The 19,885-nt window shown below is 44.9% G+C and overlaps 1 pseudogene across 1 annotated transcript; it reads left to right on the top strand.

Moving 5' to 3' along the window:
* The first annotated feature begins 14 nt into the window (after positions 1 to 14).
* Positions 15 to 19,460, top strand: LOC123728264 (N-acylneuraminate cytidylyltransferase-like; annotated as a pseudogene). Its single transcript, XR_014381227.1, has 8 exons — positions 15 to 598; positions 5,760 to 5,902; positions 8,215 to 8,369; positions 10,735 to 10,865; positions 12,990 to 13,084; positions 13,947 to 14,118; positions 15,627 to 15,792; positions 17,735 to 19,460. The product of XR_014381227.1 is annotated as an N-acylneuraminate cytidylyltransferase-like (transcript).
* The last annotated feature ends 425 nt before the right edge of the window (positions 19,461 to 19,885 follow it).

The following is a 19,885-nucleotide window of genomic DNA, read 5'->3' as shown; positions in this document are numbered from 1 at the left end:
CTCATTGAAGCGCGATCATCGTTTTCTTGACATTGTCACTTAAGCCGTTGCCAGAGTAAATTCAGTAAATAGTTCAATTGAAATGGTTACTATGGCAACAAAAGGAAGCGTTATTGAAATTACCTCAGAGTAAAGATAGCAGGTCTACGCCTCTTTTTTTTAACTATGTACATGTAACATTTGTAGGATTTCCTTCACACAGTGTAAGCCGTAGTAGGTCATGTAAACTAAGTACGTAGCTAGCTAGTTAAAGTGAGTTAGAACGCAAGAAGTTGCTAGATACTTCAAACGACTGCTATCCATCGCTACCGCTATTAGCTACATTGAGACTACCGCCACGTCTTGACAAGACTCTTGTCTGCCTAATGATCCTTTCAATGGCTGCTGCTAAAAAACGTACTATATCGGGCATCGAAGATGTGAGAGACAGAAAAGCAAAGGTTATCAAAGACAGCGGTGAGAAGAGACACATCGCAGCCCTGATCCTCGCGAGGGGAGGCAGTAAGGGGATCCCCCTGAAGAATATCAAAGTTCTCGCCGGTGTCCCCCTCATTGGATGGGTTCTGAGAGCTGCAGTGGACTCCAAACAGTTTGACAGGTAATTCAGTTCAATCTTTGGTCAAATGTATTTCTAATCTAGCTACGGTATATGGACTTGCTCTGACGCTTTTGTTAATAGTAACGTTAGTTAGCTGCACCAAATGCATGTTACATTCTTGTTTTGGGTACACTGATATTTTTGTGATAGTGATAGTCAACGTTGCATATGATGATGCATCTGTCATAACCAGGGGAGAAAGTACAGTAAGACTTGCCAAACGTCAATACACTTGTTGGTGTTTTGTGTAACAGATGTCTCTCTTTCCATTCACCACTGTTTGGAGGTTGGAAATATGTTGCGTGTGGATGGGATTGTAAAGGACTCCTTTGCATATGATTGTTTGACAATCAGATGCAAACATCATGGCTGGTTGTGTTTATGCCACAATAAAAGGTGATACATTTTAAAAGTCAAATGACAAATCTTTATGACTAGGCCCACAGAGATGCTATTGAATGAATAGAGATTCTAAATATAATTATATGATTAGGACCCACGGCCGGCACATCTAGAGCGGAAGTTTGACTAGGGCGGCATTTCCCGAGCAAAACTGACCAAGACGCACCCACAACAACACATAACACCTCACATTATTCTGCTCCAAAACAATGGTACTTTGCTATTCTATCACATTTAATTGAGCTTTTCACTTTCTGAAAAGAGAATATGATTAAACTCAGCCAGCTTTTAGGGAAGCAATTATGTTGTTGAGTTAAGCAACGGATGAGTTGCCGGCTGTTAAAGCTAACATTTTTCTTCTTCGTCGAGCCTCTGTCTGGATGGAAAGGTAACTTTTGAAACTGCCATGCTTAGATTCACAAGGCGTCTAATATTTAATGATTTGCAAACATTAACCGTTTCGTTGCAAACAAGACACTCTGGTTTGATATTGAAGAAATTTGGTAAGAATACCTATTCCTCTGTCCATTCTTCCTGGAAACTTCTATTTGCATTTCCACCTTTCTTTTGAAACTTTTTCAGTGACATTTTGTCTTGATTGCAAGCTGTTTTACCCCAATCAACGCACAAAGAAAAATAACAAAATAATTTAATAGAGACATTACTGATTTTATCAGTGTAATCAGATTGAAAATATTAGGATATGTTATTGACATTATATAGCCTAGTAACCAGATGTGTTAAAATGAGTTTAATTTGTAGTGTAATAATTTTTACATTTACATTTAAGTCATTTAGCAGACGCTCTTATCCAGAGCGACTTACAAAATGGTGTATTCACCTTATGATATCCAGTGGAACAACCACTTTACAATAGTGCATCTAAATCTTTTAAGGGGGGGGGGGGGGTTAGAAGGATTACTTTATCCTATCCTAGGTATTCCTTAAAGAGGTGGGGTTTCAGGTGTCTCCGGAAGGTGGTGATTGACTCCGCTGTCCTGGCGTCGTGAGGGAGCTTGTTCCACCATTGGGGTGCCAGAGCAGCGAACAGTTTTGACTGGGCTGAGCGGGAACTGTGCTTCCTCAGAGGTAGGGGGGCCAGCAGGCCAGTGGTGGATGAACGCAGTGCCCTTGTTTGGGTGTAGGGCCTGATCAGAGCCTGAAGGTATGGAGGTGCCGTTCCCTTCACAGCTCCGTAGGCAATCACCATGGTCTTGTAGCGGATGCGAGCTTCAACTGGAAGCCAGTGGAGAGAGCGGAGGAGCGGGGTGACGTGAGAGAACTTGGGAAGGTTGAACACCAGACGGGCTGCGGCGTTCTGGATGAGTTGTAGGGGTTTAATGGCACAGGCAGGGAGCCCAGCCAACAGCGAGTTGCAGTAATCCAGACGGGAGATGACAAGTGCCTGGATTAGGACCTGCGCCGCTTCCTGTGTGAGGCAGGGTCGTACTCTGCGAATGTTGTAGAGCATGAACCTACAGGATCGGGTCACCGCCTTGATGTTAGTGGAGAACGACAGGGTGTTGTCCAGGATCACGCCAAGGTTCTTAGCACTCTGGGAGGAGGACACAAGGGAGTTGTCAACCGTGATGGCGAGATCATGGAACGGGCAGTCCTTCCCCAGGAGGAAGAGCAGCTCCGTCTTGCCGAGGTTCAGCTTGAGCTGGTGATCCGTCATCCACACTGATATGTCTGACAGACATGCAGAGATGCGATTCGCCGCCTGGTTATCAGAAGGGGGAAAGGAGAAGATTAATTGTGTGTCGTCTGCATAGCAATGATAGGAGAGACCATGTGAGGATATGACAGAGCCAAGTGACTTGGTGTATAGCGAGAATAGGAGAGGGCCTAGAACAGAGCCCTGGGGGACACCAGTGGTGAGAGCGCATGGTGCGGAGACAGATTCTCGCCACGCCACCTGGTAGGAGCGACCTGTCAGGTAGGACGCAATCCAAGCGTGGGCCGCGCCGGAGATGCCCAACTCGGAGAGGGTGGAGAGGAGGATCTGATGGTTCACAGTATCAAAGGCAGCAGATAGGTCTAGAAGGATGAGAGCAGAGGAGAGAGAGTTAGCTTTAGCAGTGCGGAGAGCCTCCGTGACACAGAGAAGAGCAGTCTCAGTTGAATGCCCAGTCTTGAAACCTGACTGATTAGGATCAAGAAGGTCATTCTGAGAGAGATAGCAGGAGAGCTGGCCAAGGACGGCACGTTCAAGAGTTTTGGAGAGAAAAGAAAGAAGGGATACTGGTCTGTAGTTGTTGACATCGGAGGGATCGAGTGTAGGTTTTTTCAGAAGGGGTGCAACTCTCGCTCTCTTGAAGACGGAAGGGACGTAGCCAGCGGTCAAGGATGAGTTGATGAGCGAGGTGAGGAAGGGGAGAAGGTCTCCGGAAATGGTCTGGAGAAGAGAGGAGGGGATAGGGTCAAGTGGGCAGGTTGTTGGGCGGCCGGCCGTCACAAGACGCGAGATTTCATCTGGAGAGAGAGGGGAGAAAGAGGTCAAAGCACAGGGTAGGGCAGTGTGAGCAGGACCAGCGGTGTCGTTTGACTTAGCAAACGAGGATCGGATATCGTCAACCTTCTTTTCAAAATGGTTGACGAAGTCATCCGCAGAGAGGGAGGAGGGGGGGGGGGGGAGGGGGAGGAGGATTCAGGAGGGAGGAGAAGGTAGCAAAGAGCTTCCTAGGGTTAGAGGCAGATGCCTGGAATTTAGAGTGGTAGAAAGTGGCTTTAGCAGCAGAGACAGAAGAGGAGAATGTAGAGAGGAGTGAGTGAAAGGATGCCAGGTCCGCAGGGAGGCGAGTTTTCCTCCATTTCCGCTCGGCTGCCCGGAGCCTTGTTCTGTGAGCTCGTAGTGAGTCGTCGAGCCACGGAGCAGGAGGGGAGGACCGAGCCGGCCTGGAGGATAGGGGACAGAGAAAATCAAAGGATGCAGAAAGGGAGGAGAGGAGGGTTGAGGAGGCAGAATCAGGAGATAGGTTGGAGAAGGTTTGAGCAGAGGGAAGAGATGATAGGATGGAAGAGGAGAGAGTAGCGGGAGAGAGAGAGCGAAGGTTGGGACGGCGCAATACCATCCGAGTAGGGGCAGAGTGAGAAGTGTTGGATGAGAGCAAGAGGGAAAAGGATACAAGGTAGTGGTCGGAGATTTGGAGGGGAGTTGCAATGAGATTAGTGGAAGAACAGCATCTAGTAAAGATGAGGTCAAGCGTATTGCCTGCCTTGTGAGTAGGGGGGGAAGGTGAGAGGGTGAGGTCAAAAGAGGAGAGGAGTGGAAAGAAGGAGGCAGAGAGGAATGAGTCAAAGGTAGACGTGGGGAGGTTAAAGTCACCCAGAACTGTGAGAGGTGAGCCATCCTCAGGAAAGGAACTTATCAAGGCGTCAAGCTCATTGATGAACTCTCCAAGGGAACCTGGAGGGCGATAAATGATAAGGATGTTAAGCTTGAAAGGGCTGGTAACTGTGACAGCATGGAATTCAAATGAGGAGATAGACAGATGGGTCAGGGGAGAAAGCGAGAATGTCCACTTGGGAGAGATGAGGATTCCAGTGCCACCACCCCGCCGGCTCGATGCTCTAGGGGTATGCGAGAACACGTGGGCAGACGAAGAGAGAGCAGTAGGAGTAGCAGTGTTATCTGTGGTAATCCATGTTTCCGTCAGCGCCAGGAAGTCTAGGGACTGGAGGGTAGCATAGGCTGAGATGAACTCAGCCTTGTTGGCTGCAGACCGGCAGTTCCAGAGGCTGCCGGAGACCTGGAACTCCACGTGGGTCGTGCGCGCTGGGACCACCAGGTTAGAGTGGCAGCGGCCACGCGGTGTGAAGCGTTTGTATGGCCTGTGCAGAGAGGAGAGAACAGGGATAGACAGACACATAGTTGACAAGCTACAGAAGTGTTGTTTCTTGTATTATTGTCTCCTGTGTCTTTAGAGAACTGTTTCACTTTGATATCCTTTTTCTTCTGTCCTGATTTTCTCTTTCTTTTCTTCTGTTAACTAGATATTCTTTGTTGTTCTTCGTTAGCTAGCTAGCTTCTTCCAAAAGAGTCCCTAGCAACTGCTTAGCAACTGGTAAACAATTCAGCTTGCTAAGATAACTACAATTTTATGAAAAATAGTTATTTTTCAAAAGCCTATCTTCTTTGTTTGTTGCTTGTTTTTTCTCCTATTCAGTCTTGCAGTTTTCTTTTGCTTTTTTCCGATGTACTTCACTCTAAAAACCATGTAAATTTCAATATTTGTAGGAGCTCATTTTTCAGCTGCTGCTGCTCAAATTGGAGTTCCGGAACATAATAATAATGAATGGGGCCACTATTATGTTCTGTTCTCCCGACTATTAGCTGAGAAAAAAACTGGCCTAAGGCCAAACCTATTGCCAACCCCTCCATTACACTATTCTAGTTTAGGGGGAAAGGAGGGGGACGGCAATTTTTTGTCTTGCCTAGGGCAGCAGAACGTCCAGAGCCGGTCCTGTTAGGCCCATACATTGTTTTAGTACACGCATGTTCACACATAGGAGGTTCCAAACGGGGAAGAAATGACATCTACTTTAACTCCTGGTCATAACTATACATTATTAACTGTTTGTTGTGTAAATATGTATACCCATGTCAGATTCTCATTGAGAGAGTTTGTCTGAAAGTTAGTGTACTGTCTCTGAATGAACCCCTGGTTTGGGCTTGGCCACACAAGACTGGATTGCACTGATGTAGCCTACTTGTTACAAAGCCTGAGGAATCAACTTCTTCCGTTCTTTCTCCCAGTGTGTGGGTATCAACTGACCATGATGACATTGAGAAGGTAGCGAAGGCATGGGGAGCTCAGGTTCACCGCAGGAGCCCAGAGGTGTCCAAAGACTCCTCCAGCTCTCTCGACACCATCCAGGAATTCGTCCGATTAAACCCAGGTAGGGGGTGAACGTCAAGTGTATTTCCTTGATTCCTCATGTCCTCTCTCCTTGCCTCCTTCTCAAAATGCATTAGAGGAGGAGATCTGAGTGGAGGAACCTTTGAGAAGGAGCCGAGGAGGGAGGCGTGAGGAATCAAGCTAGCTTGGCTAAGGCTCTGGGACAGTATGTATCAAGCATCTCAGAGTAGGAATACTGATCTGGGATCAGGTCCCCCCTGTCCATGTAGTCTTATTTGTTGTGATCTATGAGCTAAATCAGCACTCCAACTCCGAGACACGTGAACCATACGACCTCCAGGGCCGCAGAGCATGCTGCTGTTTTTCCTTCCTCCTTTTTAATCAGAACCTGAGGACACCAGTCTGGGAAACCAGGTGTGTGGTCTGACTCACCACTCTCCAGCCAATCAGTGACAGTTATTGTGCCCCCTGCACAGTTGTGCACCACTGATCTTGCTCACATGATAATTCTCACATGCTATTTTCTTGTAACCTCTATGGGCTAGCGTCCCACCTACTCAACAGCCAGTGTAATCCCGTGGCGCGATATTCAAATACCTCAAAAATGCAAAGAATTCAATTTTTCAAACATATGACTATTTTACACCATTTTAAAGACAAGACTCTCGTTAATCTAACCACACTGTCCGATTTCAAAAAGGCTTTACAACGAAAGCAAAACATTAGATTATGTCAGCAGAGTACCCAGCCAGAAATAATCAGACACCCATTTTTCAAGCTAGCATATAATGTCACATAAACCCAAACCACAGCTAAATGCAGCACTAACCTTTGATGATCTTCATCAGATGACAACCCTAGGACATTATGTTATACAATACATGCATGTTTTGTTCAATCAAGTTCATATTTATATCAAAAACCAGCTTTTTACATTAGCATGTGACTAGCATGTGACTAGCATTCCCACCGAACACTGCCGGTGTATTGACTAAATTACTCACGATAAACGTTCACAAAAAACATAACAATTATTTTAAGAATTATAGATACAGAACTCCTTTATGCACTCGATATGTCCGATTTTAAAATAGCTTTTCGGTGAAAGCACATTTTGCAATATTCTAAGTAGATAGCCCGGCATCACAGGGCTAGCTATTTAGACACCCAGCAAGTTTAGCACTCACCAAAGTCAGATTTACTATAAGAAAAATGTTATTACCTTTGCTGTTCTTCGTCAGAATGCACTCCCAGGACTTCTACTTCAATAACAAATGTTGGTTTGGTCCAAAATAATCCATTGTTATATCCAAATAGTGGCGTTTTGTTCGTGCGTTCAAGACACTATCCGAAAGGGTAAATAAGGGTGACGAGCATGGCGCATTTCGTGACAAAAAAATTCTAAATATTCCATTACCGTACTTCGAAGGATGTCAACCGCTGTTTAAAATCAATTTTTATGCCATTTTTCTCGTAAAAAAGCGATAATATTCCGACCGGGAAAGCGTGTATACGTACAAAGAGAGAGAAAATAAAAACATCTCGTGCCCTCGTGCACGAGCCTGAGTCTCAGAGTACTCTGACCGGCCACTATCCAAACGCGATAATGTGTTTCAGCCTGGGGCTGCCTCGATATCATTCAGCTTTTTCCCGGGCTCTGAGAGCCTATGGGAGCCGTAGGAAGTGTCACGTTACAGCAAAGATCCTCAGTCTTCAATAAAAAGAGCCAAGATGAACAACAACAGGCCACTTCCTGTTCAGAATCTTCTCAGGTTTTTGCCTGCCATATGAGTTCTATTATACTCACAGACACCATTCAAACAGTTTTAGAAACTTTAGGGTGTTTTCTATCCAAAGCCAATAATTATATGCATATTCTAGTTACTGGGCAGGAGTAGTAACCAGATTAAATCGGGTACGTTTTTTATCCGGCCGTGTCAATACTGCCCCCTAGCCCTAACAGGTTAATTCAATTTCTAATACCATAACCCTAATCCCAACCCTAGGAAAGTGTTGCATATCAATCAGTCAATCACATTTCTTTATAAAGCCCCTTTTTACGTCAGCAGAAGACACAAAGTGCTTATCCAGAAACCCAGGCTAAAACCCAAAAGAGTAAGCAATGCAGATGTAGAAGCACGTCTGGTATTAACAGAGTTTCAGGTGGTAGATTGATAGAGTGAGAGCGGCTATAGACAATCCATGAATAGGGGGCTATCCAAATGAAGTGGGACCTACTCCATAAATACAGATGTCAACAGTAACCATGTAGATTTATTCATGTCATATTATATGTGGCTACCTGATTAAATAATGGATAAATCAAATATATTTTGTGTTGTCCTCCTCCAGAGGTGGATGTGATCTGTCACATCCAGGCCACGTCTCCCTGCCTGCACCCCTTCCACCTGAAGGAGGCCTGGAGATGATCACCAAGCAGGGCTTCACGTCCGTCTTCTCTGTGGTCCGACAACACCACTTCCGCTGGCAGGAGGTGAAGAAAGGAGGTACGGTATAGCCATGTGTTATGTTTAGGACCATACACTTATTATCAGTTAGTTAACTGGAGAGGTTCCAACAAACTTAATGTACAGGTCTGTCAGGAGATCTGAAGGGTCAGTCCCTTCACTTGTCCTTTAAACTGCTGCACAAGTTTCCTAAGCATGACTAAGCAGACACAGATACAAGGAATTAGTATCAGGGTGGGAGAGTGTATCTAGTTCCTCTTCTGCTTGACCCGCACCCTGTGAACAAACCATAAGCACATCGCAACTTAATAACACAAAACAACAATTCTCATTGTCAGACAGTTTACAGAACATGCCAACCTTGAGAAAGAACACAATGTGTACAGCATATAACATTTTCCACTACACTGCCTGAGGAAAAACTGTCCCTCACTTTATAAGTAGGGTCAGGAGTTTGGCCTGACCATGTGACCAGAGGCAGGAAAACTCTAGTGCCCTAGATGTTTTGTGTTTGAAATCACCTACCCATCATATCTTGATGTAAGATGCTAATGTTCAATGATAAAGGATTGTGTTTATAAGAGCGTCTGCTAAATGACTAACATGTACAGTTGAAGTAGGAAGTTTACATACACTTAGGTTGGAGTCATTAAAACAAATTTTTCAACCACTCCACAAATTTCTTGTTAACAAACTATAGTTTTGGCAAGTCGGTTAGGACATCTACTTTGTGCATGACACAAGTAATTTTTCCAACAATTGTTTACAGACAGATTATTTCACTTATAATTCACAATTCCAGTGAGTCAGAAGTTTACATACACTAAGTTGACTGCCTTTAAACAGCTTGGAAAATTCCAGAAAATTATGTCATGGCTTTAGAAACTTCTGATAGGCTAATGGACATAATTTGAGTCAATTGGAGGTGTACCTGTGGATGTATTTCAAGGCCTACCTTCAAACTCAGTGCCTCTTTGCTTGACGTCATGGGAAAATCAAAAGAAATCAGCCAAGACCTCAGAAAAAAAATGGTAGACCTCCACAAGTCTGGTTCATCCTTGGGAGGAATTTCCAAATGCCTGAAGGTACCACGTTCTTCTGTACAAACTATAGTACGCAAGTATAAACACCATCGGACCATGCAGCCGTCATACCGCTCAGGAAGGAGACGCGTTCTGTCTCCTAGAGATGAACGTACTTTGGTGCGAAAAGTGCAAATAAATCCCAGAACAACAGCAAAGGACCTTGTGAAGATGCTGGAGGAAACAGGTACAAAAGTATCTATATTCACAGTAAAACGAGTCCTATATCGACATAACCTGAAAGGCCGCTCAGCAAGGAAGAAGTCACTGCTCCAAAACTGCCATAAAAAAGACAAACTATGGTTTGCAACTGCACATGGGGACAAAGATTGTACTTTTTGGAGAAATGTCTTCTGGTCTGATGAAACAAAAATAGAACTGTTTGGCCATAATGACCATCGTTATGTTTGGAGGAAAAAGGGGGAGGCTTGCAAGCCGAAGAATACCATCCCAACCGTGAAGCACAGGGGTGGCAGCATCAAGTTGTGGGGGTGCTTTGCTGCAGAAGGGACTGGTGCACTTCACAAAATAGATGGTATCACGAGGCAGGAAAATTATGTGGATATATTGAAGCAACACCTCAAGACATCAGTCAGGAAGTTAAAGCTTGGTCGTAAAGGGGTCTTCCAAATGGACAATGACCCCAAGCATACTTCCAAAGTTGTGTCAAAATGGCTTAAGGACAACAAAGTCAAGGTATTGGAGTGGCCATCACAAAGCCCTGATCTCAATCCCATAGAAAATTTGTAGGCAGAACTGAAAAGGCGTGTGCAAGCAAGGAGGCCTATAAACCTGACTCAGTTACACCAGTTCTGTCAGGAGGAATAGGCCGAAATTCACCCAACTTGTGGAAGGCTACCTGAAACGTTTGACCCAAGTTAAACAATTTAAAGGCAATGCTACCAGATACTAATTGAGTGTATGTAAACTTCTGACCCATTGGGAATGTGATGAAATAAATAAAAGCTGAAATAAATCATTCTCTCTACTATTATTCTGACATTTCACATTCTTAAAATAAAGTGGTGATCCTAACTGAGCTAAAACATGGAATTTTTACCTGGATTAAATGTCAGGAATTGTGAAAAACTGAGTTTAAATGTATTTGGCTAAGGTGTATGTAAACTTCTGACTTCAACTGTAAATATAGTACCTTTCACAAGCACATTACATGGAAGTAACTCCATCCACCTCTAATCACTGTGTATCACAATAGAGAGATGAGGGGTGTTTAGACAAATTAGTTTTTCTCCTGACCAGGAAGTAGTCTGGTTTCTAGTTATGACCTATAACATTGATTATGTGTTCTCTCTCCTGTTCAGGTAGTGTAGCCACCCAGCCTCTGAACTTAGACCCGTCTAACAGGCCCCGGAGACAGGACTGGGATGGAGAGCTGTGTGAGAACGGATCTTTCTACATTTATACCAGAGCGACGACAGAGAGAGGCCTGCAGGTAACTGGCACAATACCCCATCAGGGCCCATAGTCACAAAGCGTTTCAGGATAGGAGTACTGGTCTAGGATCAGTTTTCCCTTTTCAATGAGCACTCAACACGCTGCGCCTTGGTCCCCTTTATACGACGCTGTTACAGAACTACCCATCAAGACTGGACTAAACAGTGTGGATCAGAGGACTGGACCTGGGAAGAGATCCTGGATGGGGCAGGACCTTGGACAAGGCCGGGGGAGTATCGCCGCCCGCAGGAGGAGATAGAGGCAGCGAGGGCGGAACGGCGATACTGGGAGGAACGGGCAAGAAAGCAACAGGAGCCCGAGAGGCAGCGGCAAAACATTCTTTGGGGGGGCACACGGGTAGATTGGCTAAGGCGGGTTTAAGACCTGAGCCAACTCCCAGTGCTTGCCGTGGGGAGCGAGTGACTGAACAAGCACCGTGTTATGCGGTGATGCGCACTCACAGCCCGGTGCGCTCGGTGCAAGCTCCTCACCGTTGTCGTGCTAAGGTTGGCACTCAGCCAGCAAGGAATATGCCTGCTCAGCATTCCTGCCCTCCAGTGCGCCTCCATAGCCTGTGCTTGCTCCACGTCCTGTGCTTGCTCCTCGCACTCTCCCTCCAGTGCGCCTCCATAGCCCAGTACGGCCGGTGCCTGCTCTGAGCACCCGGTCCTCAGTGCGTCTCTCCAGTCCGGTGAGACCTGTTCCAGCTCCATGAGTAAAGCCTCCAGTGATAATCTATGGTCCGAAGCCTGTAGAGATGATCCATGGCACGAAGCCTCCAGTGATAATCTATGGTCCGAAGCCTGTAGAGATGATCCATGGCACGAAGCCTCCAGAGGTAATCCATGGCCCGGAGCCTGTAGGGATAATCCATGGCAGGAAGCCTGTAGGGATTATCCATGGTCCGGAGCCTGTAGGGATAATCCATGGTAAGAAGCCTGTAGGGATAATCCATGGCCCGGAGCCTGTAGAGATGATCCATGGTACGAAGCCTCCAGTGATGATCCATGGCACGGAACCTGTATTGATGATCCATGGCATGGAGCCTGCAGCAACGGTCCCTAGTCCGGAACCTACAACGACGCTCTCCAGTCCGGAGCCTCCTGCGACGCTTCTCAGTCCGGAGCCTCCAGCGACGCTCCTCAGTCCGGAGCCTCCAGCGACTCTCCCCAGTCCGGAGCCTTCAGCGACGCTCCCCAGGTCCGGAGCCTTCAGCGACGCTCCCCAGCTCCGGAGCCTCCAGCGACGCTCCCCAGGTCCGGAGCCTCCAGCGACGCTCCCCAGGTCCGGAGCCTCCAGCGACGCTCCCCAGGTCCGGAGCCTGGAGTCTTCAGCGGCGGTCCGCAGCCCGGAGTCTTCAGCGGCAGTCCGCAGCCCGGAGTCTTCAGCGACGATTCAGTTGGCGTTCCAAAGCCTCCGGCGATGATCCACGGTCTGGTTCCTCCGGACACACAGAAGCGGGGGGATAAGCGGGCGGTGGGGGTGCTACGCCCTGAACCGGAGCCGCCGCTAATTATAGATGCCCACCCGGGCCCTCCCCTATAGGTTCAGGTTTGCGGCCGGGAGTCCGCACCTTTGAGGAGGGGGTACTGTCACGCTCTGACCTAGGAGAGCTGTGTTTTCTCTGTTTAGTTAGGTCAGGGTGTGATAGGTGGGTGGGCATTCTATGTTTTGTTTTTCTATGTTTTGGCCAGGTATGGTTTCTAATCAGAGGCAGCTGTCTATCGTTTTCTCTGATTGGAAGTCATACTTAGGCAGCCTGTTTTTCCCTTTGTTTTCGTGGGTAGTTGTTTTCTGTTTTGTTTAAGGACCTGACAGAACTGTTGGCTGTTGTTTTGTTTTCTTTGTTTAAGTGTTTTCATTAAAAGTAAAGATGAGCACTCAACCCGCTGCGCCTTGGTCCCCTTTATACGACGCCCGTTACATGTGTATGTCTGTTGCTGGTGGTGAACCCTATTCCCCTCGGGATCAATAAAGTGTATTCATTCAGTGGATCTGAGCCTGACTAGAAACAACATACACACTGAGAGATGGACTGATCTGTGATACTACTAGATATTCTATTGTCAACTGGTGTTGTGACTGCTAATAGAAATGCCCTTTGTGTTGTTGTCCTTCTCAGGGGGGGAAGTGGGCTTACTATGAGATGCTGCCAGAGTACAGTGTGGATATTGATGTGGATATCGACTGGCCCGTGGCAGAACAGAGAGTACTGTAGTAGTCTGAAATCACTGACCTGGAGTTTCAATCTCTCTCTCTGTCTGTCTGTCTCTGTCTGTCTCTGTCTGTCTCTGTCTGTCTGTCTGTCTGTCTGTCTGTCTGTCTGTCTGTCTGTCTGTCTGTCTGTCTGTCTGTCTGTCTGTCTGTCTGTCTGTCTGTCTGTCTGTTTATTTGCATGCACTTGAAATATAATTAGATTTTGTGGTAAAGCAACACAATGAACAATGCTGTAACACAGAGGAGTGGTTGTCCAAATGTATTTCCCTGTGTGTGTTGTACCTCGCCAGGTTTGGTTACTTTGGTCTGGACAAGCCTGAGATGTATTTCCCTGTGTGTTGTTCCTCTCCAGGTTTGGTTACTTTGGTCTGGACAAGCCTGAGATGTATTTCCCTGTGTGTGTTGTTTCTCTCCAGGTTTGGTTACTTTGGTCTGGACAAGCCTGAGGTGTATTTCCCTGTGTGTGTTGTACCTCTCCAGGTTTGGTTACTTTGGTCTGGACAAGCCTGAGATGTATTTCCCTGTGTGTGTTGTTTCTCTCCAGGTTTGGTTACTTTGGTCTGGACAAGCCTGAGATGTATTTCCCTGTGTGTGTTGTTTCTCTCCAGGTTTGGTTACTTTGGTCTGGACAAGCCTGAGGTGTATTTCCCTGTGTGTGTTGTTTCTCTCCAGGTTTGGTTACTTTGGTCTGGACAAGCCTGAGATGTATTTCCCTGTGTGTGTTGTACCTCTCCAGGTTTGGTTACTTTGGTCTGGACAAGCCTGAGGTGTATTTCCCTGTGTGTGTTGTTTCTCTCCAGGTTTGGTTACTTTGGTCTGGACAAGCCTGAGTTGTATTTCTCTGTGTGTTGTTTCTCTCCAGGTTTGGTTACTTTGGTCTGGACAAGCCTGAGGTGGTGCGTCTGCTGCTGTGTAAAGTCTCAGGCTGTCTGACTGACGGCCGCGTCCTCATCTCTGTCTCTGGAGAGGAGATGGTCTCAGTCAACACCAGAGATACTATGGGTATCCGCATGCTGCAGAGAGAGGGGGTGGAGGTACAGATACTGTACATACAGAACAAACACACTGCAGAGAGAGGGAGTGGAGGTACAGATACTGTACATACAGAACAAACACACTGCAGAGAGAAGGGGTGGAGGTACAGATACTGTACATACAGAATGTATAGAACAAACACACTGCAGAGAGAGGGGGTGGAGGTACAGATACTGTACATACAGAACAAACACACTGCAGAGAGAGGGAGTGGAGGTACAGATAATGTACATACAGAACAAACACACTGCAGAGAGAGGGAGTGGAGGTACAGATACTGTACATACAGAACAAACACACTGCAGAGAGAGGGAGTGGAGGTACAGATACTGTACATACAGAACAAACACACTGCAGAGAGAGGGAGTGGAGGTACAGATACTGTACATACAGAATGTATAGAACAAACACACTGCAGAGAGAGGGAGTAGAGATACAAAGATAATGTGATGAATACTGGTGATTCATTCATTGTATTTTAAAAGATCACATTGGGAGCGGAAAACAGTGACAGACAGGTGTTACTTAATTTTTTTACGACTGCTACCACAAATTAATGTATTGTCTGTGTTGTAATGTCTATGTTGTATCGTTTATGTTGTATGGTCTATGTTGTAATGTCTATGTTGTAATAGGAATTTACAGGTGAACAAAAAGGAGAGCAGTCATTGGTAAAGTCAATCAAAAATCATTCTGGTTTATTAAAGTTGCAACAGGGAGACAGACACCTCAAGCCCATAAGCAGAGAAAATGTATCTTGGGAGACAGACCCTTTCTATCCTAATCAGACAGCACCACATGTTCTGTAAACACCAGCTCAGAGGCTTGTGGGAAGACAAAACAAAAGGCAGTGACTTGTCCAGCTGCTACAGAATCAACCGAGTTCACACAATGTCAATACAATACAACAGTGAATAATCAGTGTCCTCAGACCTGGTACCTCCAGTCTGGTGTTAATCACTATCAACAGATAAGACAATAATCCATAACATTCACTATCAAGTCTAGTGACCATCAACCTGCACCTTGAATGTTACAAACAGAACACTGGGAATGATTTGTATTACAGAACTCTAAATACTGTATGTTAAACATTGTGTTAATCCCTCTGAACTGAATATGAACTTATATTTCCCCATTACACTCAGTCTGTACAATACATAGAAAATACACTACAAAACAGAGCTCACATAGAAAACAGAGCTCCCATACAAAACAGAGCTCACATAGAAAACAGAGCTCCCATACAAAACAGAGCTCACATAGAAAACAGAGCTCACATAGAAAACAGAGCTCCCATACAAAACAGAGCTCCCATACAAAACAGAGCTCACATAGAAAACAGAGCTCCCATACAAAACAGAGCTCACATAGAAAACAGAGCTCCCATATAAAACAGAGCTCACATAGAAAACAGAGCTCACATAGAAAACAGAGCTCCCATACAAAACAGAGCTCCCATACAAAACACAGAGCATAAACATTTGTTTTATTCTGTCTCCTCCAGGTGATCTTGATCTCATCCAGTGAGGACCCTGTGACCAAGGCCCTGGCTGACAAGCTGTCCCAGAGGACAGGCTGCGAGGTCAGGCAGCTGGGCAAGGACATCCAGTGTGAGTTCAAAGCCATGATGGACGACAAGGATCTGGACTGGAAGGAGGTTGCCTATATGGGTAAACTCACTGTTCTTTTCAATAAACAATTTACTACTACTACTACTATTACTGCTACGACTACTACTGCTACTACTACTGCTACTACTGCTACTACTACTGCTACTACGACGACTACTACTACTACTATTACTGCTACGACTACTACTGCTACTACTACAACTACTACTGCTACTACTACTGCTACTACTACTACTACTACTACTGCTACTACTGCGACTACTGCTACTACTTCTACTACTAGTTAGTTATATAGCACAGTTTGAAATATAGTGGAATCTCAAGGTTCTTAACCTTCTATTCTGAGTAATACTTGTGCATTCATGTCAATCAAAACGTTTGAAGATCGTTTTATTTGGAGCCCTTCTGAGATGGAAATCAAATAAAATGTTATTTGTCACATGCGCCGAATACAACAGGTGTAACCTCACAGTGTTTACTCACAATGATTACTTACAAGCCCTAACCAACAATGCAGGTTAAAAAAAATTAAAATACCTAATGAATAAGACTACCTTATACACACAAATGTAAAGGGATGAATATGTACATATAAATATATGGATGAGTGGGCGTAACTGGAAAGACTGGTGGTAATCTTTGATGCCCGGATTCTGAACTCGCCACACAGAGATTGAGATGTTCCCGCCATTCCATTCAACACTAATGATGCGGATTGTTGGGCATGTGAAAACATTTGTGTTGATCTATCAAGGTTGAGATCGAAAGCTGCATTCATATCTGCCCCTATGACCAATTCGTACTCTGAAAGTGATATCAATTCTTTGGTAAGCCCAGCGAAAAAGCTGTCCTCAAAAACAGCGGGTGCATAGATAGACACAAATGCTAATTTCTTTCCATATATAGACGTGTAAATGTAAGCTAAGTAGCCTGAAGTATCCTTGCTAGTCTTTTCGATAACTAAAGTTATATTCTTTTTAATCAAAATAACCGCGTCTTTGGACTTAGAGGCTCCACTAGTCGAAGCAACAACTTTATACACCTTATCCTGTAAGCGGTGGATGTCCCCTACTCAACAATGCAGTTCAAGAAAGAGTTAAGAAAATATTTACCAAATAAACTAAAGTTTAAAATTAACAAAATAACAATAACGAGGCTATATACAGGGGGTACAGGAGTCAATGTGCAGGGGTACAGGTTAGTCGAAGTAATTTGTACATGTAGGTAGGGGTGAAGTGACTATGCATAGATGATAAACAGCGAGTAACAGCAGTGTACAAAACAAATGGAGGGGGGTGTCAACGTAAATAATCTGGTTGCCATTTTATTAATTGTTCAGCAGTCTTATGGCTTGGAGGTGGAAGCTGTTAAGGATCCTTTTGGTCCTAGATTTGGTGCTCCGGTACCGCTTGCCGTGTGGTAGCAGAGAGAACAGTCTATAACTTGGGTGACTGGAGTCATTGACAATTTTTTGGCCTTTCCTCTTTCCTCTATTATATAGGTCCTGGATGGCAGGAAGCTTGGCTCCAGTGATGTACTGGGCCGTTCGCACTACCCTCTGTAGCACTTTAAGTTCAGATGCCGAGCAGTTGCCATACCAGGCGGTGATGCAACCGGTCATGGTGCTCTCGATGGTGCAGCTGTAGAACTTTTTGAGGATCTGGGGACCCATGCCAAATCTTTTCAGTCTGCTGAGGGGGTAAAGGTGTTGTCGTGCCCTCTTCACGACTGTCTTGGTGTGTTTGGACCATGATAGTTAGTTGGTGATGTGGACACCAAGGAACTTGATACTCTCGACCCGCTCTATTACAGCCCCGTCGATGTTAATGGGGGCCTGTTTGGCCGCCTTTTCCTGTAGTCCACGAGCAGCTCATTCTTAGAATACTTCCATAACCACCTTATGGACACTTAAATAGATTTAAAATAAAATTAAAACATATCTCACACCTCCATTTCATCCCTCCATCTCTCCTTCCTACAGGTAATGATGCACCAGATGTTGACTGTCTGAACCTGGCTGGGCTGAGTGCAGTACCCCGGGACGCCCCAGTGGTGGCGATCAACGCTGCTAAATACTCCTGCCACAGTGCTGCAGGCCTGGGGGCTGTGAGGGAGTTTTCTGAACACATCCTGCTGCTCAAGAAGAAGGCCAAGTCTCAGATGGAACAGGACCGCATCCACAGAAATACATTCTAAATGCTAGAATGTGTTCTAAAGTCACAGAGATCCATTCTAAACTCTAGACTGTGTTCTAAAGTCACAGAGATCCATTCTAAACTCTAGAATGTGTTCTAAAGTCACAGAAATACTTTCTAAACTCTAGAATGTGATATAAAGCGGTCATGGGCAAACTTTTTGGCTTGAGGGCCAAACAGATTTTTTGGGGACCGATTTGTTTGTCGAAATCAATTTCTGGGCCAGAAAAGGGGCAGTTATTTTAAAATATATAGGTCCATTATAATTTCTAGATACTTTCTATCTCGTTTTAGACCTTCATGACGAGAAGTGTTTTTTTTACCCAGAATAATAATTTCCCGGCAAAAAAACATTCTTATTCTAAACTTCACATGTAAACTGGAAGAGTTGCATTCTCAATTGCATACTCCTCGCACCCACTCTCCCTGTCTCCTTCTCTTCCCTCTGACATTCTCCAATGATTTTTGAGAAGGAGATGAGGAGAGAGGACTCGGGGAAAATGCAATTGAGAACATCCCCTTGTCATTCATTGTCATGTAAAAAAGGAGTTGACAAGAAAGCAGTAACAGGCTAACACTCAGGATATTGTATTCTAAACTACATTCTATCAATCAGACAAAGTGACAAAGCTTATTGTCATCTCTCTACTTTCTCTGGAGTTCTAGAAATAAGTATATTTACTCACTTTCATGTTCTTAGCTCAGGCTGAAATGTTTTTTCCAGGTTGTCAGGTCAGTGTAGTTTGGGTTTTATAATCACTACATGTTGTGTTGACAAATACAGTATGTACTTTAATTGTCTTTGTTTTAATGAAATGAAGCATATACACTGAGTGTATAAAACATTATGAACACCTGCTCTCTTTTTGACAGACTGACCAGGTGAAAGCTATGATCCCTTATTGATGTCACTTGATAAATCCATCAGTGTAGATGAAGGGGAGGAAACAGGTAAAAACGTTTTTAAGCCTTGAGACATGGATTGTGTGTGTGTGTGCCTTTCAGAGGGTGAATGGGTAAGATAAAATATTTAAGTGCCCTTGAACAGGCTCTGGTAGTAGGTGCCAGGAGGACCGGTTTGTACTGAGAACTGCAACGCTGCTGGGTTTTTCACACTGAACCGTTTCCTGTGTGTATCAAGAATGGTCCATGAACACAACTGTGGGAAGCATTGGAGTCAAAATGGGCCAGAATCCCTGTAGAACGCCTTTGACTCCGTGTAGAGTCCATGTCCTGATGAATTGGGGGTGGGGGGTGGTAATATCTCTATATTAGGAAGGTGTTATTAATGTTTTATACACTCAGTGAATGTGTATATATATATATGAGGCCTTTAATCAGATTGATTGTTTTTTAATGTATGTTCTTTATATGTGTTAGAATGTAGTAGGACATTGGTTTGAGTTGCTTTGACATTCTTGTTTTATGGTTTACTATTGTACTGTATTTTCCTGCAGTTTATTTGTTAAATGTTATATGATGTTCTCATAAATGAAAACAAAACTAGATAAATATATTGTGTCATGGAGTCATTATCTGATGGGACAGTTGACATACACCTTTTCACCATCAGAGGGTAGCCTAAAGCCTCAGTTGAAGGAAACCCATTGGACAGCCTAATGTCTCAGTTGAAGGAAACCCATTGGACAGCCTAACGTCTCAGTTGAAGGAAACCCATTGGACAGCCTAACTTCTCAGTTGAAGGAAACCCATTGGACAGCCTAATGTCTCAGTTGAAGGAAACCCATTGGACAGCCTAACGCCTCAGTTGAAGGAAACCCATTGGACAGCCTAATGTCTCAGTTGAAGGAAACCCATTGGACAGCCTAACGCCTCAGTTGAAGGAAACCCATTGGACAGCCTAACGCCTCAGTTGAAGGAAACCATTGGACAGCCTAACGTCTCAGTTGAAGGAAACCCATTGGACAGCCTAACGC

The sequence above is a fragment of the Salmo salar genome, chromosome 17, assembly GCF_965601325.2.
Source record: "Salmo salar chromosome 17, fSalSal1, whole genome shotgun sequence".
Lineage (NCBI taxonomy): Eukaryota > Metazoa > Chordata > Actinopteri > Salmoniformes > Salmonidae > Salmo > Salmo salar.
Note: the sequence above shows the minus strand (reverse complement) of the source record. Positions and strands in the feature narration are given on the sequence as shown.